General features: G+C 39.3%; 1 long non-coding RNA gene across 2 annotated transcripts; it reads left to right on the plus strand.

Moving 5' to 3' along the window:
- The first annotated feature begins 7,495 nt into the window (after window positions 1-7,495).
- On the plus strand, window positions 7,496-12,071 carry LOC147138076 (uncharacterized). Of its 2 annotated transcripts, none has more exons than XR_015089006.1 (3): window positions 7,496-7,683; window positions 8,309-8,450; window positions 11,399-12,071. It is a non-coding gene; the product is annotated as an uncharacterized LOC147138076 (long non-coding RNA). The 2 variants fall into 2 exon arrangements; XR_015089007.1 differs by having other exon boundaries at window positions 7,496-7,577.
- The last annotated feature ends 6,733 nt before the right edge of the window (window positions 12,072-18,804 follow it).

Genomic DNA, 18,804 nt, shown 5'->3' on the forward strand with positions numbered 1-18,804 from the left:
CAGGTCAGGGAATGTTTGGAGAAAAAGAATCTTGGGTTGTACAAAGTACATTGCTTGTTTTCAGTGTGTTGAATAGGATCGTGCATCTGCTGCTGTGTAGGTTAACATGAAAAGGAGAAAAGCCTAGCTTGGGGAAGGCTACTTTGTTGTGTAATGCACTCAACTGTGCATGTCCACCCACTCTCCTTCTCCCCGTTCTCCATTACGTGATACTCTTCGACTCAAATCCCTTCGCACGATCAATCATCCCAACATCTGTTGCACAATCCCTCCATAATTTCATTATTTATGGCACATTTCTATTCATTGCTGTCCTTACTGGTGAGTCTTGCATGATACTTCACCCAATGAGCTCCTCCCCCTTGATTTGTATTGAAAATCTATTAAACACACATAAAAGCACTCACACTAGCCCCATGTGACAGAAGGAATGACATCAGCTAACATACTGTAAATTCAATTAAGGCAAAGAAAAAAAGACCCAAAAGGAAAAATTCACAAAGAATGAACTGCGGCCACTGATAGCACCTCTAGTCGCACTTCATTTGCACATAGCAATTTGCTCCATCTTTACTCCTATTCACAAAGGATATTGCGCTAATGACATACTCAGAAAACGTATCAATCCTCACCAAAATTCACATGCACATCTTTACCCAGACATGCCCACATACTGTAAATCTCTGAAAACATCAAAACAATCACCTCAATATTTAGGTTTATGGACATAAGAGTTTTCCTCATTAAGCGACATTAAGATGTAGTGAGCGCCTACGGAGAGGAAGTTATAACTGGTGTTCGTGAATTTGACGTTTATCAATGAGACCCATTTGCATAGAAGTGGGCAATTTCTCCGCCAAATAAATGCATATAAACTCATTTAAATATGAGCCAATACCAGAGGTATTTGTACATACATTTGTACATGTACAATACAGGTGGTCCGTCAATCGCCTGTTTTTTTGCAGAATGATGGGAAACTTAAAAAAACACGGACAGACTATGCACTGACAGAAGTAGGTTTTCATTTGTCACTAGAATTGTCACTAACCGGGCAGAGCTGGGCAGTCCGTCCCTGGGCTGGACCGGTCGGACCCTGTGGCCTGGCCGGATGCCCATTTGTGGGGCGGAGGGGTGGGAGCTGACAAATTTTTAAAAAGGGCTGGACTAAGCATGCCCCTCAAGTGGATTTTAGTCCGGCCCACTAATCGGCCCTCATGCGTGTGCCGTGGTCGCAAGGTGGCCAAATTTAATCTCAGCCTACTCGGTGAAAGGCTTCTTTTTAATCTTCTTTCTACTCCCGCGTCAGCGCCGCATTGATTCACATGACCTATGCATTGTGCTGTTGGCGACAGGTCTGCAACACAGGCCACGCACACATCAGGAATTGTTGCTGCTCTGATTGGTCCATTATGTCACATGTTGCGATGACATACAGTTTCCCACACGGAGGAGAGGATGCACCACGCAGCTCGTTGCTGCTGCAAAGCAAACTAGTTTGGCAGCGGCGTGGGTGTTTTGTCACTAAAATTAATGTCAATAAAATTAAATGCATCGTCAAGTCATCTCAGTCCCTTCATGGTTGGCGCAGGCACGATATCCATTGTTGTTGCTGTCTTTTTGAAGCCACGCCTCCCGACTTGGAACGTAACTGTTTCAAAACAACTTGTCTCCACGAGTATAGTCAAGCTATGTGCAGCACTCAAGGATGACGCGGGCACATCAAGGTGGAGTTCATGCACTTCTTCTGGCGTCTTCCCTACTTCCGGAAATACGCCGTAGCAAACCTGCTCGTAGTGGGTTGCTGGTATGCTTTTATTTTGAAGGCCGGGAAGTAGGGCTGTTCGATTTTGCCAAATAAGAAAATCACGATTATTTTCTATCAAACCCGATTTTAGGATTACGATTACGAATTGTTAGTAAAATTTTATAAAAAATGAAAAATGAAGTATTTTGAATGTCTTTTATTTTTTCTTTCTCAATTTAACTTAATACACACAATCCATTGGGATTAACAGCATTTTACTTACACAACAGATTTCAGATCTGTTCTTAATCAAACCAATAATGAAAGAAGAAGTGCATATACCATCTGAAACGAAATCATCAACATGAGAGAAGGTAGACGCGCTTCTCGCTCATGCACTCGCCGTCACCGGTCAGCCAGTAGCCGGTGTTCTGCCAGAGATTCCGCGCGGCATCACCGGTGCGGCGTGTGATCGCTAATATGTGACCGATTCTAGAAAATGGATTGAGGTATAAACTTTGAAAAGACATGGAGCTCTGTTTCTCGGAGATCCGATGTCTTGGCAGCCAAGATGCTCCGTGCTTACTAGGGCTGTTCGATTTTGCCCAACAAGAAAATCCCGATTATTTTCTCTCAAACCCGATTTTACGATTACGATTTCTTCGTAAAATAAAAAAATTAATGAAAAATGAAATATTTTCAATGTCTTTAATTTAAACTTATAATTGTTCTTTCTTTGAACTCAAAATGTCAGTCAATTTAACTTAATACACACAGAACAATCCATTGGGATTAACAGCATTTTACTTACACAATAGATTTCAGATTTGTTCTTAATTAAACCAATAATGAAAGAAGAAAGTGCATATACCATTTGAAACGAAATCAACATGAGAGATTAAGGTAGACAGTCAATTCTGTAAACCAAACAGTCTGTCAGCAAGTCATTTTGCCAACCAGCTAGTGACTAGTCTTTCACCTTTCTCCCTGGTCTTACTTAAACATAAATCAATGATTAGTGCAAAACTGTCACTCAATAATACAATGCACTGTCAAGCTTAAGTACGAATGCATAGTCCAGCTGGACCAGAGGTCCGTTGCAGAGGAGAAAAAAAACGGACGCCTTTCAAACGTTGAGTTACTTGCTCACGGGTTGTACTGTACATGCGGGGCACACACTACACTACGGATCTATTTTTGCCCGATTTATTAATTAAACGCTCACTTGCCTGAGCAAATAGCAGAAACGCGGGTAGCCATAGATAATTGTAATTGTTTCGGACTGCGCGCTCGTGGGAGGAAGCGGAAATGCAGAGGAAACTACGGTGGCTTGGATGCACCAAAAATGACAAAATCGAACATGCCGATTTGAACGTTTTATCCAGAAAATTCTGTTACGGTTCAAAATTGCTTAACCAAGCAGCCCTACCGGGAAGTGAGAGAGATAAGTAAGTAACTTGTTGAATGATTGCAGACTTGTCATCTGTTGGACCCAAATAATTATACAATATGACAAAACCAACCCCAGGGCTCGCAATGGACGTAAGCACACGCAGCAGGGTAAGTACTAGTGGTGCTTTTTGAAGCATGTTCGAAGCATGTCCACAGCGGGTTTGAATAGTAAATTAGCCAGATAATGGTCTTTAAATAAACCTCTTCTGTTAGCATCTCTCCCACGGCAGCGTCATATGCAGGTTTTTTTTTGGGGGGGGGTGTCAGAGGGCGGGGGATGATCATTTTTATGAATAAGGGCGGGGGTCGAGGCCGGAAGGGTACCCAGGTCAAGGGTGGAGGGTCACGGCCGGACCGGCAATAAAGGGTCAAGTGCCCAGCTCTGTAACCGGGTCAGACGGACCTTCTCAGTCCGTCATTAATGGACTCCCGTTTCGCTAATGACTGACGAAAGCACGCACCGCATGTCTCATGTTTGTTCGCAGGGAGAGAATACAGCAGGGTTGCTTCGAGTGGACTGCATTGACTAAGGGCTCATCACATTCCTCTATTGCCCGTTCCTTAAATAAAAGACATTCGAAATACTTTATTTTTCATTATTTGTATTTTACAAAGAAAACGTAATCGTTATCGGAAAATCGGACTTGAGAGAAAATAATTGGGATTTTCTTGTTAGGCAAAATCGGACAGCCCTGAGATATCTTGGCGAATGACGAATAATGGACTGGCAAAATTTACTGACACTCTCACCTCTGGTAAATACCACTGATGCACCAAAACGCATTCTGCTTGGCAGCGCAGTTACACTGGGGCGGCATGGCTCAATGGTAGAATGGTTGGGGGTTCAATCCCTGGCCATGTCAAATTATCCTTGAGGAAGGTACTGAATCCCCAGTTGCTCCTGATGCTGTGCCATTAGCAGAGCTTGGCACTTTATCCTTTTTTGCCTGGGTAGCCTTCCATCCTCATCCCTCCGTCCTTATATCATAAAAATCAAATTAATATTAAATTCAATTAAAATAGCTTGTGTTGTTAAGACGTAACACTTATAGTTGTTAAAATGGGATGTCACCTGGATTCGACCCTGATTGGTGTGTATTTGACATTGAAACAACGCCCATACGTTATGATTGAAGTTTACTGGTTAGAGTCTTGACATTTTTCCCCTGATTCAAACTGCGAAACTCTCACATGATGGTATTTTGTTTTGCCTCATAACTTGGTTTCTACTTGAGTTTTCAGTTTCATATTGTTTAAAACAGATAACATTAATCAGCCAATACTTACAATTTCATATCATGTTTACATCTTCACAGTACTTCAAAGTAATAGATGCGTGTCGGTCACATAGGCCACTTGGACAATCATAGTTGTGTTTTCTGTGACGTCATGTGGTCACATGGGCTACACCAGAGGTCGGCAACCTTTAACACTCAAAGAGCCATTTCGACCCGATTTCCACGGTAAAGAAAACACTGGAAGCCGCAAATACTTTTTGACATCTGACATGAAGATGTTAGCCTATAACTATGTATATCTTCACACTTGCAAAACAATGTGTTGCTTATGAAATCCATGAAGTCCATCCATGTTTCAGAAAATTTAATTTTATTTATTAAATGAACACATTTTGAACACTTAACAAATGAATTAAAAAGCTGAACTGTCTAGCAAACAAAAAAGCCTGAATTTAAAAATACAATGGAAAAAAGAGCACTGATTTCGCCGAACAAAGAAAATAAATATTTTCAAAATAACTGCCTGAATATTATTTTACCTGGTTAATGGGACTTCTGCTCCTGAACCTCTGCGCACGGCATCTGCAAATCACGGTTGTTGGAAGTCACTTTCACCTTTACACAGGACTGTAAGCCATCTTTTTTTTTTTTTTAAATCAGATTTTTTTGTGTAAGCGTTCATATAACTTTAAGTGACCCACATGCGCAGAAGAAGAGACGACGTCACTCCCGACGTAGTGTTTACAAAAGTAAATGTGGTTCTGCGTGTCGGGGCATTTCTACGATTCAGTAGACGGTAGAACTACTAGAAGTATTTGGGGGAAATGCTGAGGCGAGACTTTTCTCATTTCATGGAGATGTCACTAAAGATGACATCACGTCACAACTGCACGTAGAAAATGACCAACCTGAGTCGTGGCTGAATTACTACTATCACCTTAAATGTCCACATTATGATTCATGTTTGAAGTGGGATTAAATTAAAGTCAAATATAAAGTCAATACTGTTATTCAAAACAACTGTGCAGATTCAATCTTCCGGCTGCCAGCTCTTTGCCTCCTCCCACGCGAAGCGCATTTTGGGCTCGGATGACATCAATGTCGAACATGTATGACCTGGCGTGGTTCATACTATAGTCACGTTGCAAAAATTCAATACGTATCCGATCTAGGACCACATACGAAAGTGGCCAAAAACTTTGACTTACTAAGAAGACATGATGCACGTTTTTGAGACAAATAACATATACTTCAATCGGTCATTGGTAATTTATTTTCCCAAGCCACGCAGAGTCGCAGCATAAGGATGAAAGAGCCGTATGCCACCCCTGGGTTACACGGTCAATCAGGTTCATTAATACGGCATTTAACATGTTTTGGGTTCAAGCAGGTGTAGGTGGCTAGAGTGACGAGCTGCACATTTAATCAAACTTATTTCAGTAACCTTTTTCATTGTGCTTCATTTACGATTCATAAATTCTGTGTATGTGTGAACTTGTAGGAGCCCTCTACCGCACACAAACACGCCAATGAGTTGGTGAGTCACCCAGCTGACTCCATTCGGTCTGATGAGCGTCATTAGTATTGAGTAGTGATCAATCCTGGGTGTTGTCCGACTTTCAATGTTTGTCATCTGGAATAAACCTGACAAGGATACAAAATGTAATGTTAGAAAAATGAATTGATGGATGAATGTGCAAACTTATGCTCATTATTTCACTTCACTGTGCAATGTCTTTCAGTTTTAGTTGCATTTGGCCAAGAGCAAACATTTTGTATTTTAAAACTCCACTTGTAAATCAGCAGAAGTTGAATCATTTTACTTTTCCACTTTGCAATGGTATAACCGTTACCATGACACACAGCAGGTTGAGGCAGTGGTTTTGTGTACACGAAAGTACTAACGATGCAAATGAACCATCAGTGGCTATTAAAAGGTTTCGTTCATACTTTTTACAGTCATTCTGTCACCTTGACACATTTCCGTCACCCTCACACACCCACAGCACACACTAGTTCACTGTTCTGGCAACACACCATGTTCCGGGTAGATACAAACAAATCGTGACTGAGCCCTTAACTTGGCGAACAACACCAACCCCAGCTTTGAGGAAGATACAGACCAGAAAGCACCAGAGGCCAACGTAGATGACATTAAAGAGATTAGAGAGCAGAGATGGTCAATTTTTCAATAACCAGCTCGATTGATTTATTTTTTATCAGTAAAATTATATTAGCTTGCATTTGAACTTTTATCAATTGGTTTTGGAGAAATCAGTTGATGAGCAATTCTATTGATGAGCAATTTGACCACACCCCCTCCCCTCCCTCCATGCATTGTGTGACGTCACGATAGGGACCGATTACATTTTGTCATTCAAAGTCATTGTAAATAACGTCGCTATGACTCGCTAATATTGTCAAAATAACGGGGATCAATCGGCCCCAATACACGTGGACATCTGTAGGCCCACTTCAACCTCTGAAAACATCACAAAACGATTAGCCCTTCCATGTGCAAGTGCAAGAGCACGAAATGAGCAGCCTACATGCAGCTGAGGTGCACTTCATGTCACATACGTTGTCATGTCATAAGTCACCAAGATATTCAAACACATTGTGTTCCAAGAAGCTTTTTTGTTAGCTGAATTGCTCACAGGTTTTTAAAGATTACATTTAAAGTGTTAGCTTGACTTACTTTTTCTCCGAGGTCCACCCCTGCGCATGGTCTGGTGCTCTTAAAGTCCAACTTTACATTTCGACAAGCCGACCTCCGGGTCTTGTATTTATCCGAAATTGACGCGCACCGGCCGCTGGATCTCTGGCTGGACAGAATTAAAGCATTCGCTGCAACGATCCTTCCTAGCTGTAGCAAACACAGCGCTCCTGGCTGGCTGACCAGCCGTGGCAAACATGGTGAAGGTAGACACTAGGGCTGCTCGATTAAGCGATTTTGAACCAAAACCGAATTTTCTGGATAAAACTATGTTAAAAACGTTCAAATCGGCACGTTCGATTTTTTATTTTTGGTGTATCTAAGCCACCGTATTCCTCTGCATTTCCTCTTCATCCCATGAGCGCGCATGCCGGAAAAACTACAACACCATCCATGGCTACCGGTGATTATGCTATTTGCTCAGGCAAGTGAGCGTTTAGTTAATAAATCGGGCAAATATAGATCTGTAGTGTAGTGTGTGCCCCGCATGTACAATACAACACGCAAGCAAGTAATTCAACGTCTGAAAGGTGTCCCTTTTTTTCTCCTCTACAACGGACATCTGGCCAGCCGGTGCTCGCGTACTTAAGATTGACAGTGCATTGTATTATTGAGTGACAGTTTTGCACTAATCATTGATTTATGTTTAAGTAAGACCAGGGAGAAAGGTGAAAGGCTAGTCACTAGCAGGTTGGCAAAATGACTTGCTGACAGACTGTATGGTTTACAGAATTGACTGTCTACCTTAATCTCTCATGTTGATTTCGTTTCAAATGGTATATGCACTTTCTTCTTTCATTATTGGTTTAATTAAGAACAAATCTGAAATCTATTGTGTAAGTAAAATGCTGTTAATCCCAATGGATTGTTCTGTGTGTATTAAGTTAAATTGACTGACATTTTGAGTTCAAAGAAAGAACAATTATAAGTTTAAATTAAAGACATTGAAAATATTTCATTTTTCATTAATTTTTTTATTTTACAAAGAAATCGTAATCGTAAAATCGGGTTTGAGAGAAAATAATCGGGATTTTCTTGTTGGGCAAAATCGAACAGCCCTAGTAAGCACGGAGCATCTTGGCTGCCAAGACATCGGATCTCCGAGAAACAGAGCTCCATGTCTTTTCAAAGTTTATACCTCAATCCATTTTCTAGAATCGGTCACATATTAGCGATCACACGCCGCACCGGTGATGCCGCGCGGAATCTCTGGCAGAACACCGGCTACTGGCTGACCGGTGACGGCGAGTGCATGAGCGAGAAGCGCGTCCGAAACACGAATCCTCATCGATGGACGGTAAGAATAAGATCTCCTTCTGATTACTATTGTAACACTCAAAAATATGTGGTCACAATTGTTTTGTTAATAAGAGCATATTTTGTACTCAGAATTTATTTTACATGCAAATGTAAATGAAAACATATTTTTTTTCAAATTCATTTGGTAAGTGTGGATAGGAAACAAAGAACGGAACCATTGTTGTCAAGTGTTGCGCCCAGGTTCCTAGTTAAGTGAGGGAACTCGCTCCTCCTCCCTTCAGAGGAAATTTGGGATGGAAAGAAAGCGGTTTGTGTCTTCACTCCTTCTCCACATTTACCTGTGTTTTTCAGGTGTTTAGACACAGCCAAAATCTTTTTGTTATCTGGGATTCCAAGTCTTTGGGACCCGTAACACTATGACTGTTAGCAATCGAAAGCTAATTAGCCGCAGGAGATAGAAAAAATAACTATGCTGTATACATCTAAAAAAATTAATTAAATAAAATTGGAATATGTCATGGCATAATTAGAGCATTAAGTAAGTCAAAAAGTCATACATTTTTTTTTGCATGCCCATTGTTTTGACAAGGGCAATTTCCCAATTGTTCTCCCCCTCGTGGTGCCACTTGGAAATGTGATAACTCGCTCATTTCTGAATATTTTTTTACTTTCAACCACTCAAAATGTTCAGGGGGATCAGACCTATGCATATACATGTATAGTTGGTATATATTTATTTATTTATTGTTGATGCCCTCTATGGACAATAAAAGCACTATTATGCTATGAGAACTAAGTCATTTGAGTATTCAAAATATTTTAAAAAAATATATATTATAAATCAAAGTGAAATGTTGTATAAGGTAATTGAACCACGAAAGGTTAAAAAAAAAAATCACAACTGAAGAATTTAGAACAGAATTCATGTAAATCAAACGAACAACTACAGAACTAAGTACTATAACGATAACAACAAACGTGACAACTAGTCCAGGTGGTCAACAGTCTCTTTGCCGTGGTTGAAGTTGGTATAATTTAAAAATTATTCTTGTTTATTCTTTTTCTTCAAAATTCCCTGAACCATTCAGTCAACAAGTGCGTTTTGTTTACGTTCTCACTGCAGACTGCACGTCTTCAAATGCAAGCGCGCGCGCACACACACACACACACACGGTCACAAAAGCCTGAACGTTTGTGTGCGCGTGCGTGTGAACGTGTGTGCTCACGCATGCACATTCATATCCACACATGAACATTCGATAAGTACTCTCACATCAGTAAAACACTTTGTCACAATTGTCCAATTGATCATGAACACTCACTCACACGGTCACGAAGCCTGAACGTGCGCGTGAACGTGTATGCGCGTGCACACGCGTTCACGCACGCACACAGTCGTATCTATTAGGACACATGCAACAAACGTGCAGATTTGTTGAAAGCATTTCGCAATATGTCCGCACGCTGACGCGTGTGAACGTATGTGCGTGTAGTTACACATGTCTGAAAAGGCAAAGCAAAATTTACCAAATGGCAGCCAATGTCACCCCGGAAAAAAAATGGCAAAATACGTCCTGCGTTGGTAAAAAAAAAATATGAAAACAGCTAACACATGCAGGACTCATTTTAAAAATGACAGCATGGTGCCATTTTGAACTTCGGCATGTTCTGACCATCTGGGTGAAAGTTCAGCTCCCTAGTCTTATTTCTTTTTTTTAATGCTTTGGCTTTGATGTAAAATTCTTTGAACTGAAATATCCAAGAAATGGTCAAATACCGCAGGAGGGTAAAATGTCATCATTTGAAAAATGACCAAGGAGAGCATTGAGCTATTAGTCTCTTCTCCTAGGGATCTTGGATTATTATAGATCCCCTTGCTAAAAAACCCTTTTTTTGAAAATGCTTTCCGTTTGAACTGCTTAGGCAGGTACTCAATCATTGCTTATTCACAGTTTATTGAAATGGACCTAGATTGCTTGGGAATATCTTATGATGTACTAGAATCTTCTATGTCCATCTGTCACTGTCTTTCCACGTTACCTGAAAATGAAAAACTGATTTGGGGTTTTGGGACAAAAATTGACAAAACAAGTAGTTTTTATGTTCTTTTACTTCCCTTTTGTTTTAAAAAATTAATGAACAAATGATACACGGATTCTGAAGCCATGATGTAAGACGTCCGTATAGTTGTTTGTAGCTTTTTAAAATAAAATCTCGAGGGCCGGTATTCTGCATGTTTTCTATGTCTCCCTGTTGCAACACACCTGATTCAAAAGATCATATAATTAGCAAGGTCTGCAAACGATCCTGATCATTTGAATCAAGTGAGTTGCAGCAGGATGATATAAAACATGCAGGACACCGGTCCTTGAGGACCGTAATTGCCCACCCCTAATGTAGAGAGATTGCCCCACGCTGTTCATATTTATGATACAAATACGGTGACATCCAACACACACGTCCACAGAGCACCAAGTCTGTCTTCCTGCGCCTCAATCAAATACACCAAAATTGCATTACACGCCCTGCACACCATTTAGACCTGCTTTTACCGAGTGTAAAATCTAGTCTGCTGTAACCAAATTTGCAGATGCTCCAGGGTGTGTGTAATAGCGCCCTTGGTCCCTGGGACTCCTATGACGCACAGCACGTTCTACCAAATCACAAACATGCTAAACTAGACTTGCCCCAACATGAAATGTCCCCATTTTTACACGGAGCGCAGTCTTCTTTCTGTGGCCAAATTAGCAGGTGCGTCGGGGGCGTGGCAGCTCAGTTGCGCTGGAACTCCCAGAGAAGCACAACGCCGTACAACACGTGCTAGACTAAACTTGCCCTGGCACCAAAATGAAGTTGCTCCCGTTTGAGCGCACAGTCGCAGTCTACCAAAATATGGTCCTTCATGTCGCGTTTGTATGCAGCCCCTTTGTAGTTTCCTTTTTGATTGCTTAACATTTATTCATGTCTTTTTTTTTTGGGCTCCAGCTTGCGCCATTTTTTTTGGCTTGCTTCAGCCTTGAATCCTGCTCCCTGCCAACCTAAACCCAGCACACGAACACCTTTCAACTATCTGGAACTTTTTCCCTCGGCCGCAGCTACCCACCACGTTTGTTACAATAAAATCTATTATCATCATCACAATCACGTCTGCTCGTCTCTGAATTTCGGTCCTCCACACCTCTGCTACCATAACAAACCGATCGAAAACCAGGCCACCCTCTACTTGTTCTGTTTGGGGTACAATTGAGTCGCTTAAAAAGTGCTTTGAGATAATTTTTTTGGGATTTGGGAATTATTAATTAAATTACTTTCTCCCACAATGGCTGTGAAATGACAGGACACCTCCTTTTCATTCATCATCAATCATTTGCTGCTGATGAACATTTGCAGCTGAAACTTTCAACCCCGTTTTTATGTTTCTAGTGGCTGGTGGACTGAGCGAGACAGGCGCAACACAATAGGACCAATTGTGTGTGTCTATGTAATTGTGCGCTGGTATTTGGAATGATCATCCTCACTAACATTGAAAAGTGATTGTTATTGACAGTGAGAGAAGCAGAGTGGGCAGGGGAGGGTCAAAAGGAAGAATGACAAGGGCTGACAAAGGACATGCTGGTATGTATGTGCGTTGCTAATGAGCTCAATTGAGCAGATGAGTTATGTTCACAACAAAAGATGGACTTTCCAGCGATTGGAGGAATTAAATCCAGGGATTAGTAATGTGGGCGAACAATGCTCCAAGCCCCAGGGCAGGCGTTCTGGTTGGCTGACTGGAGCGATGAAACATGTCATGTGGCTCTTGTTTGTGAGACTGCTGCTTATATGTCACGTATGACATGTGAGCCTGCATGCTACACACAAGTGGCGAATGTTATTAGTTTCACCCCTCGTAAACAGAAAACTCAGACATGTACCTTTTTTGGGGAGATGTTACCTCCAGATGCGTCACATGTTCTTGTTCTAGCATCGTAGCTACAGTATTATTATCCTGTAATCGTATCGCATTGATTATCGACTGTTTTCCTGACTCGCCATTACAATAAGTCTTCATCCAACAGGTCGCGGGTGACCAACCCCTACTGTGAGATGTAAACATTCTAGAGACATGTTAACTCCAAACAGGACACCCACAAGAACTGCAAATGTCTTTGTGTGCCATAGAACAATTCAATAATGAAACTTACTGCCTATGCAATTTTAAATAGTAACACTACGAAAGAAATATTGTGAATGTGTTTCATGTCTGTGTACAGTCTTCAGCTTGCATTATCAAAATTAATTCGTTTGCATGTATACAGAGTCACAACTATGAATTACAATATATCATTTTCTTACAGAATCAGTCTTGATTGGATAAATTAAACATTTTAAACATTTACTATACACGAGGTATGATTTTAAGTTTTAAGTAAAATTATCAAAGGTGGGACTGGTTGGTTGACTTTAAACCATTTTCTAAATTCTTTGGTCAAAGTTAACAAAATTCCACTAATTCCATTCCACAACAAAAATAAGCCTTATTTACACATTAGAAGCATCATCTTGCGGGCCTTGCGCTATGAGTCAGAAATGGTACGCGAGCAGGTTGCTGATGCAATGGCAACTGAAGCCAGAAAAAATTCGTAGAGCCCTCGATGTGTGGACAGATTAGTCCGTGCAACAGATTCTCAGGTGGGCATAGCCAAATTCGTCCTCTGAGGTTGCGGTGGCAAGGAAGTCTCCTTTTGACTGCCCGGAGAAGCTGGACGCAGCGGTAAGGTCAATGCCCTTTCACTGATGAAGCTAGCTGGCAAACTACCGCTCAACTCCAGCGAGATGCTAGCTTTTGCCTGGCTTTGAATTAAAAAAATAATTCTATATTTAAATTTGAGTGTAATAATCTCACCTTCGTTCTTTCCCAAATTCAGCTAAAGGACAAACATAGTACCTCGATGACATCAACATTTTGAAAAAAATTACAAAATGAGTTCTTGCACTTAATGTTGGGTTCTTCAAGTTTGTGCCATCCTTGAATGGTGATTTGTATGCAAGAATCACAGTAGTGCGGTTATGGTAATGGTATGGTAGTGGATCTTTTATACATGCATTGAGAAATCTATTGTCATAAATGAAATATATTACGATCAAATATTTTGTACATATGCATGTATTTTGTTCATATTTAAAATAGCATTTTGGTCATATTTATTTTTGGGCACATTTGATCTGATTGGGATGTGTGTGTGGTCCTATGTGGCCCCCTAATCCTTACATATACAGTATATGAACAAACATCTTTGTGAGGACAGTGACAGTCAGCTCTGACCTCATTATTGTTCTTCATGATATGGGGAAATATTCTCAAAGACTCACTACAAGCAACTAATAAGAGTTTATCCTGAACCATTTTCTCTCATTTTCACTTCCTGTAGATGTACTAGCCAGGTGTCCCAATACTTTTGTGTAATGAAACTATTTTGTCCAAAATTCTCATTTGTCGATACTACATTTCCTAACGTTGTTTTATCTCTAACTCTAAAATAATGACTTTAATATCATCTTTCAAAGTCTAAATGTACTAAAACATTTTGAATGTTGTTAATTGTTGTGTTTGTAAATGCTAGTAGGTGTTGTCTTTGCTGGTCTGAAGCACATTGAGTTGCCTTGTATACAAAATGTGCTATATAAATAAAACTGCCTTGCCTTGCCCCAAAGATGTATGTAAAATGTGCGGGTTATTTATTTACAGTTTTTAGCGTGTGTCTTCACCGCCTCATTCATCTCAACGTTTTTTTCTGGCTTAGTACTCAGGAACATAGATTCACTCTATTTTATCAACCCCCGTTGCTTTGAGAATAGTCGTGTTTTGTTAGACACTTTGGTTATCATGCTCATCTTTCAGTATGTGAGTGACGGTTTATGTAATCCCTTCATATTTCTTGTATGAGCTTGTAAGGAACTAGATGTACCTCTGGCTCTTGTTGAGAAAGTGCTGTGACTTATTTATGTTAAGAAATTTATTATGCAATCACATCCTGAAAGCTAGATTTGACATTGCGTGTTTTCACGGCGCCTTTTACATACTTATTTGTTTGCCATGCAAAATTCTTGACAGCAGATGCTGCCAGCCTGCATTAACGCGTGAGCATTTTGGTCAGTGAGGTTTGGATTCCCATTTGAATGTTTCCATGTACTTTTCTATCTTATCTGTGAGGCATATGGTGATATAGACTTGATATTATTGATGATATTACATTACCGCTAGTTCTCTTCAACTAACTATGAAGACCAAATAGTGTCAGTATGCATTTGTGTTGCTATCTTCAAAGAAGATGATAAAAGGCTTGTCAGTTGGTGAACATTCCAATAGTTACTATAATGTACTGTACCTCTTTGAATCTAATCAGCTCTTACTCGGAGCAGAAGAGGAAGTTAACTGTATCTTGACTCAACCATCTTTCACCGAAAGAGAGATGAGTGGTGACCCTGCCCCCTAAACGTTTTTGGGGAGATCAAAAGATCTAATGGTTAGGTTTAAGAGATGCATTTGTAATTAAGTAAGTTTGAATATTCTCGTTGCTCCCTATAAGAAGACAGACACAAGTGAGCAGGAGCGCACGTGGCATTTTTTGGGAGAATTATTTGACATCAGCATGTGACCAAAATAAAATCTTTATCCAACCAAAATGGCTGAGTCAAAGTACATGCTCCACTGCAGCCATGGGGAAAGACCAACGTTAACCGCCTTTGTGATAACATACATTTTGGCCACTTATGCTCGACTACCAAAATAAATAAATTAACACATATTAATAAATAAATGAATAACTACTTCTATGTATGTTTGATTTCATGGAGGACTAAGGAAATCATATTGTATTCATTCACGTTTGACTGGAAAATCAGAGGATTTTGACTCTTTAAAATTAAATTTCAAAAAACTGTAAAAACCTTTCCCTCCCATCCCCCTTTCTGTTTTGAGTGCAAAAAAATTGGTGGCAATGATGATGTTTGAGCTTTTTGTGTTGCTACTCATTCTGCATTACATTATCTCGAGACTTGTGCTTCACTGTCATTGTGTTTTACCTTCATGGCCGTTGTGCACTTTTAATCTATGTTCCATGTTAATGCATGTTTTTATCTCCGGGGGCGGCCATTTTGTCTTCTGTCGACTGAAAATGACATCACAACTGCTCACAATGACCAATCACGGCTGACCTGTTTTCTGAATCTGAGCCAGAGATGGTTAAAAACGAGTGCATTTTGCTGCTTAATTTATATTCCACAAACGCAAAATTAATCAGAATGCCGCGTTTCAACGAGTGGGCCTGCTGGGAACATATTCTTGAAAAAAAAAATGTTTGGGTTGACTTCGACTTTAAGGCAATGGTTAAGTAAAACCAGTCAAGATCAGGAGTGTTGTAAAGGCATTGTTGATATTATTATTTTGATTTTTGTACATATAACTGTGCTTAAATCTTATTACGCGTCTGACTCTGAGAAGAAAGGCTATGCTGTGGATGGAGAATGTGAGGTGGACCGCCTTGTCATATCAGGATTTCCTCAATTGTTTCATTTAAAATGAAAGAAAAACAGAGCCAGGCAATGGATCCACAAACATCAATGGAGATCCAAACATTACATGAGATTAGTTTTTGTTTTTTACTTTGCCGCACACCTTTGCTGGAGACCTCAGTGTCTGGTGTGTTCAAAGGCAAGAGTATTTAATTAGTCGTCTTTATCTTGCAATGCCAGCTTTTTTACAATGTCTATGTAGCTTATTAACAGCCTAAAATAAAACGCAATCTTACTTGTGTTTTAACCTTCCACCGTTTTAGTCCAGGCCTGTTTCATGTGTTAATTAGGTAAAGATAAATCTGCTGAACCACAATTCAAAAGCAGTTTCTGATTTTTAATGGTTCATTTAAATTAACTCGTGATTTATTATTATTATCATTACTATTGTTATTACAATTATTATTGTTAGAATTATTATTACTTCTTCAACAGTGTTGTACCTAACATTTTCTCCAAGTGTAGTTAGTGTTTGTGGCATTAGGCTGGAGCTGGAGCATTAGAGTATTATATCGCTATCTCCTGGTCAGTATGAGAAATGCTGTGAGTGACAACTTCCGGGAATCTAAAACAAATATACGAGCCGTATTTCGATTTGTGTCTCGTGCTGTATTCTATTTTCGTTTTAGAATAAAAAAAAAAAATCTAAATCAAACAGTTTTTAGACTTTTCATCACTAGTTCCAGAAAATCAAGCTGTATTTCAACGTTTAGATACACAGATATTAAAAATAGAAGAACGACTCGTTATGATTTTCGTTTTAAAATTGAAACACTAAAATTGAAATACAGCTTGGTTTTCTAGTTTGTTGTCTGAAACGAGTAAGGAAACGTCTTAAAACATTTTTATTTTCAATTTTTCATTCTAAAAAGAAACTAGAATACAGCAGGAGACACAAATCGAAATACAGTACAGCAGTGTTTTTCAAACTCTGTGCCGCGGCACACCAGTGTGGGTCCGCGTACCTAAATCGGAAATAGAATGAACGGAAGGTACACGGACCCGTGTCTCTTTTGGTCATTGTTTATTATGTTTGGAAGCAGTTATGAAAAATGGAAAAACGACTCGTTATTTGAGTTTCATTTTAAAATACAAAAATCAAAATTGAAATACAGCTTAATTTTCTTTTTTTTTGTCTGAAACGAGTAAGGAAAAGTCTAAAAAACTGTTTTATTTTCCATTTTTAATTCTAAAATATAATATGCACGCGACACAAATCGAAATTCGGCTCGTATATCGGTTTTAGATTCCCGGAAGTTGTCACTGACAACATTTCTTATACTGACCAGAAGATGGCGATATGTACTGCAATGCTCCATCTCCAGCCTCATTTCACAAACGCTACACTTGGAGAAAATTGTTGGTTACCCTCTGTTAAAATAATAATAATAAATAATAATAAATAATAATAATAATAATAATAATAATAATAAAAATTAACCATTGAAAATCAGACATTGCTTTTGGATTGTGGTTCAGCAGGTTTATCTTTAAAATCTTTTCAAAATTAACTCATGAAACAGGCCTGGACAAAAATGGGGGAGGTTAAAGACTGGTGACACACAAATAAGATTGTATTTTCTTTTAGGCTGGTAATAAGCTACAAAAACATTATGGAAACGCTGCCATTGCAGGCTAAAGATGAGGACAGACTATTCAAATACACTTAAGCGGCATTTGCTAACCCAGATGTCAAAGTTGGTTATGTGAATCTAATTCACAAATTAGTATTTTGTTCACCCATTATATGTGACTATTTTATGGTCACACATTAGCATTTTGTGTCCACGGAATATTAATAATGTGGCCACAAATTTAAAAAAACTCTGATGTAATGTTTGGATCTCCATTGATGTAAGTGGATGTTTTGCTGGGAGCTGTTCTTGTTTTAAGTGAAACAAATAATTGAGGAAATCCTGATGTGAGAAGGTGGTCCATCTCACATTCTCCATCCACAGCATAGCATTGATTATGAGAGCAAAGTGAGACACCTAAGATTTAAGCTTACTCATATGTATGAACATTAAAATAAAAAGAAAGAAATCTCAATGTATTCAGAACTCATCTGATGTCGACTGATCTTACTTAACCATTCCCTTAAAGTGGGGCATGCATTTAAAGTGCACTACGGCCATGAGGTTTAACACAAAGAAACAAGTCTCAAGATAATGTATTGCATACAAAACATAAAGGGTGGGGTTGGAGTGGTTGGGATTACAGTATTTTTATTTTTTAAATCATGAGTCAAAATCCTCTGATTTACAGTCAAATGTGAATTAATACATTATGATTTCCTTAGTCCTCCATGAAAGCGTACATACAGTACATAAATACTTATTTATAAAAATGTGTTTATTTACTTATTTGGGTAGTGAAACATACGTGTACATTAATTTCTCACTTTTGGATCCTTCATCATCCAGGCGAGAATGTTGGTCTTTCCCCATGGTTGTTGTGGAGTATGTATGCCTGAAAATGTTGGCCAACTGACTTCTTACAAGTTGTAAGACATTTGTGATGCTGATTCGACGACACATTGGTTGAACATGTCCATATGGTCAAATTATTTTCAATCTTTTACTCAGAGTACCACCATTTTTTGTCCAGGCCTGTTTCATGAGTTTATATTTTCTTTTTTTTTCCCAACTTTATTTATTGAACAATTTTTTCCATACAAAACCCAACATACTGTGAATTTGGAATACTCAAAGTCATATTTTAAAGAATATATCGTATGTCCGCTAACCCACCCTCATCCCACTCCAAAGGCCATGTAACCCCCCCCCCCCACACACACACACACACATACATGGTTGTCAACAAATTAGGTTAAAATT

Source organism: Filicampus tigris, chromosome 12, assembly GCF_054856515.1.
Source record: "Filicampus tigris isolate MCC_2025a chromosome 12, RoL_Ftig_1.0, whole genome shotgun sequence".
NCBI lineage: Eukaryota > Metazoa > Chordata > Actinopteri > Syngnathiformes > Syngnathidae > Filicampus > Filicampus tigris.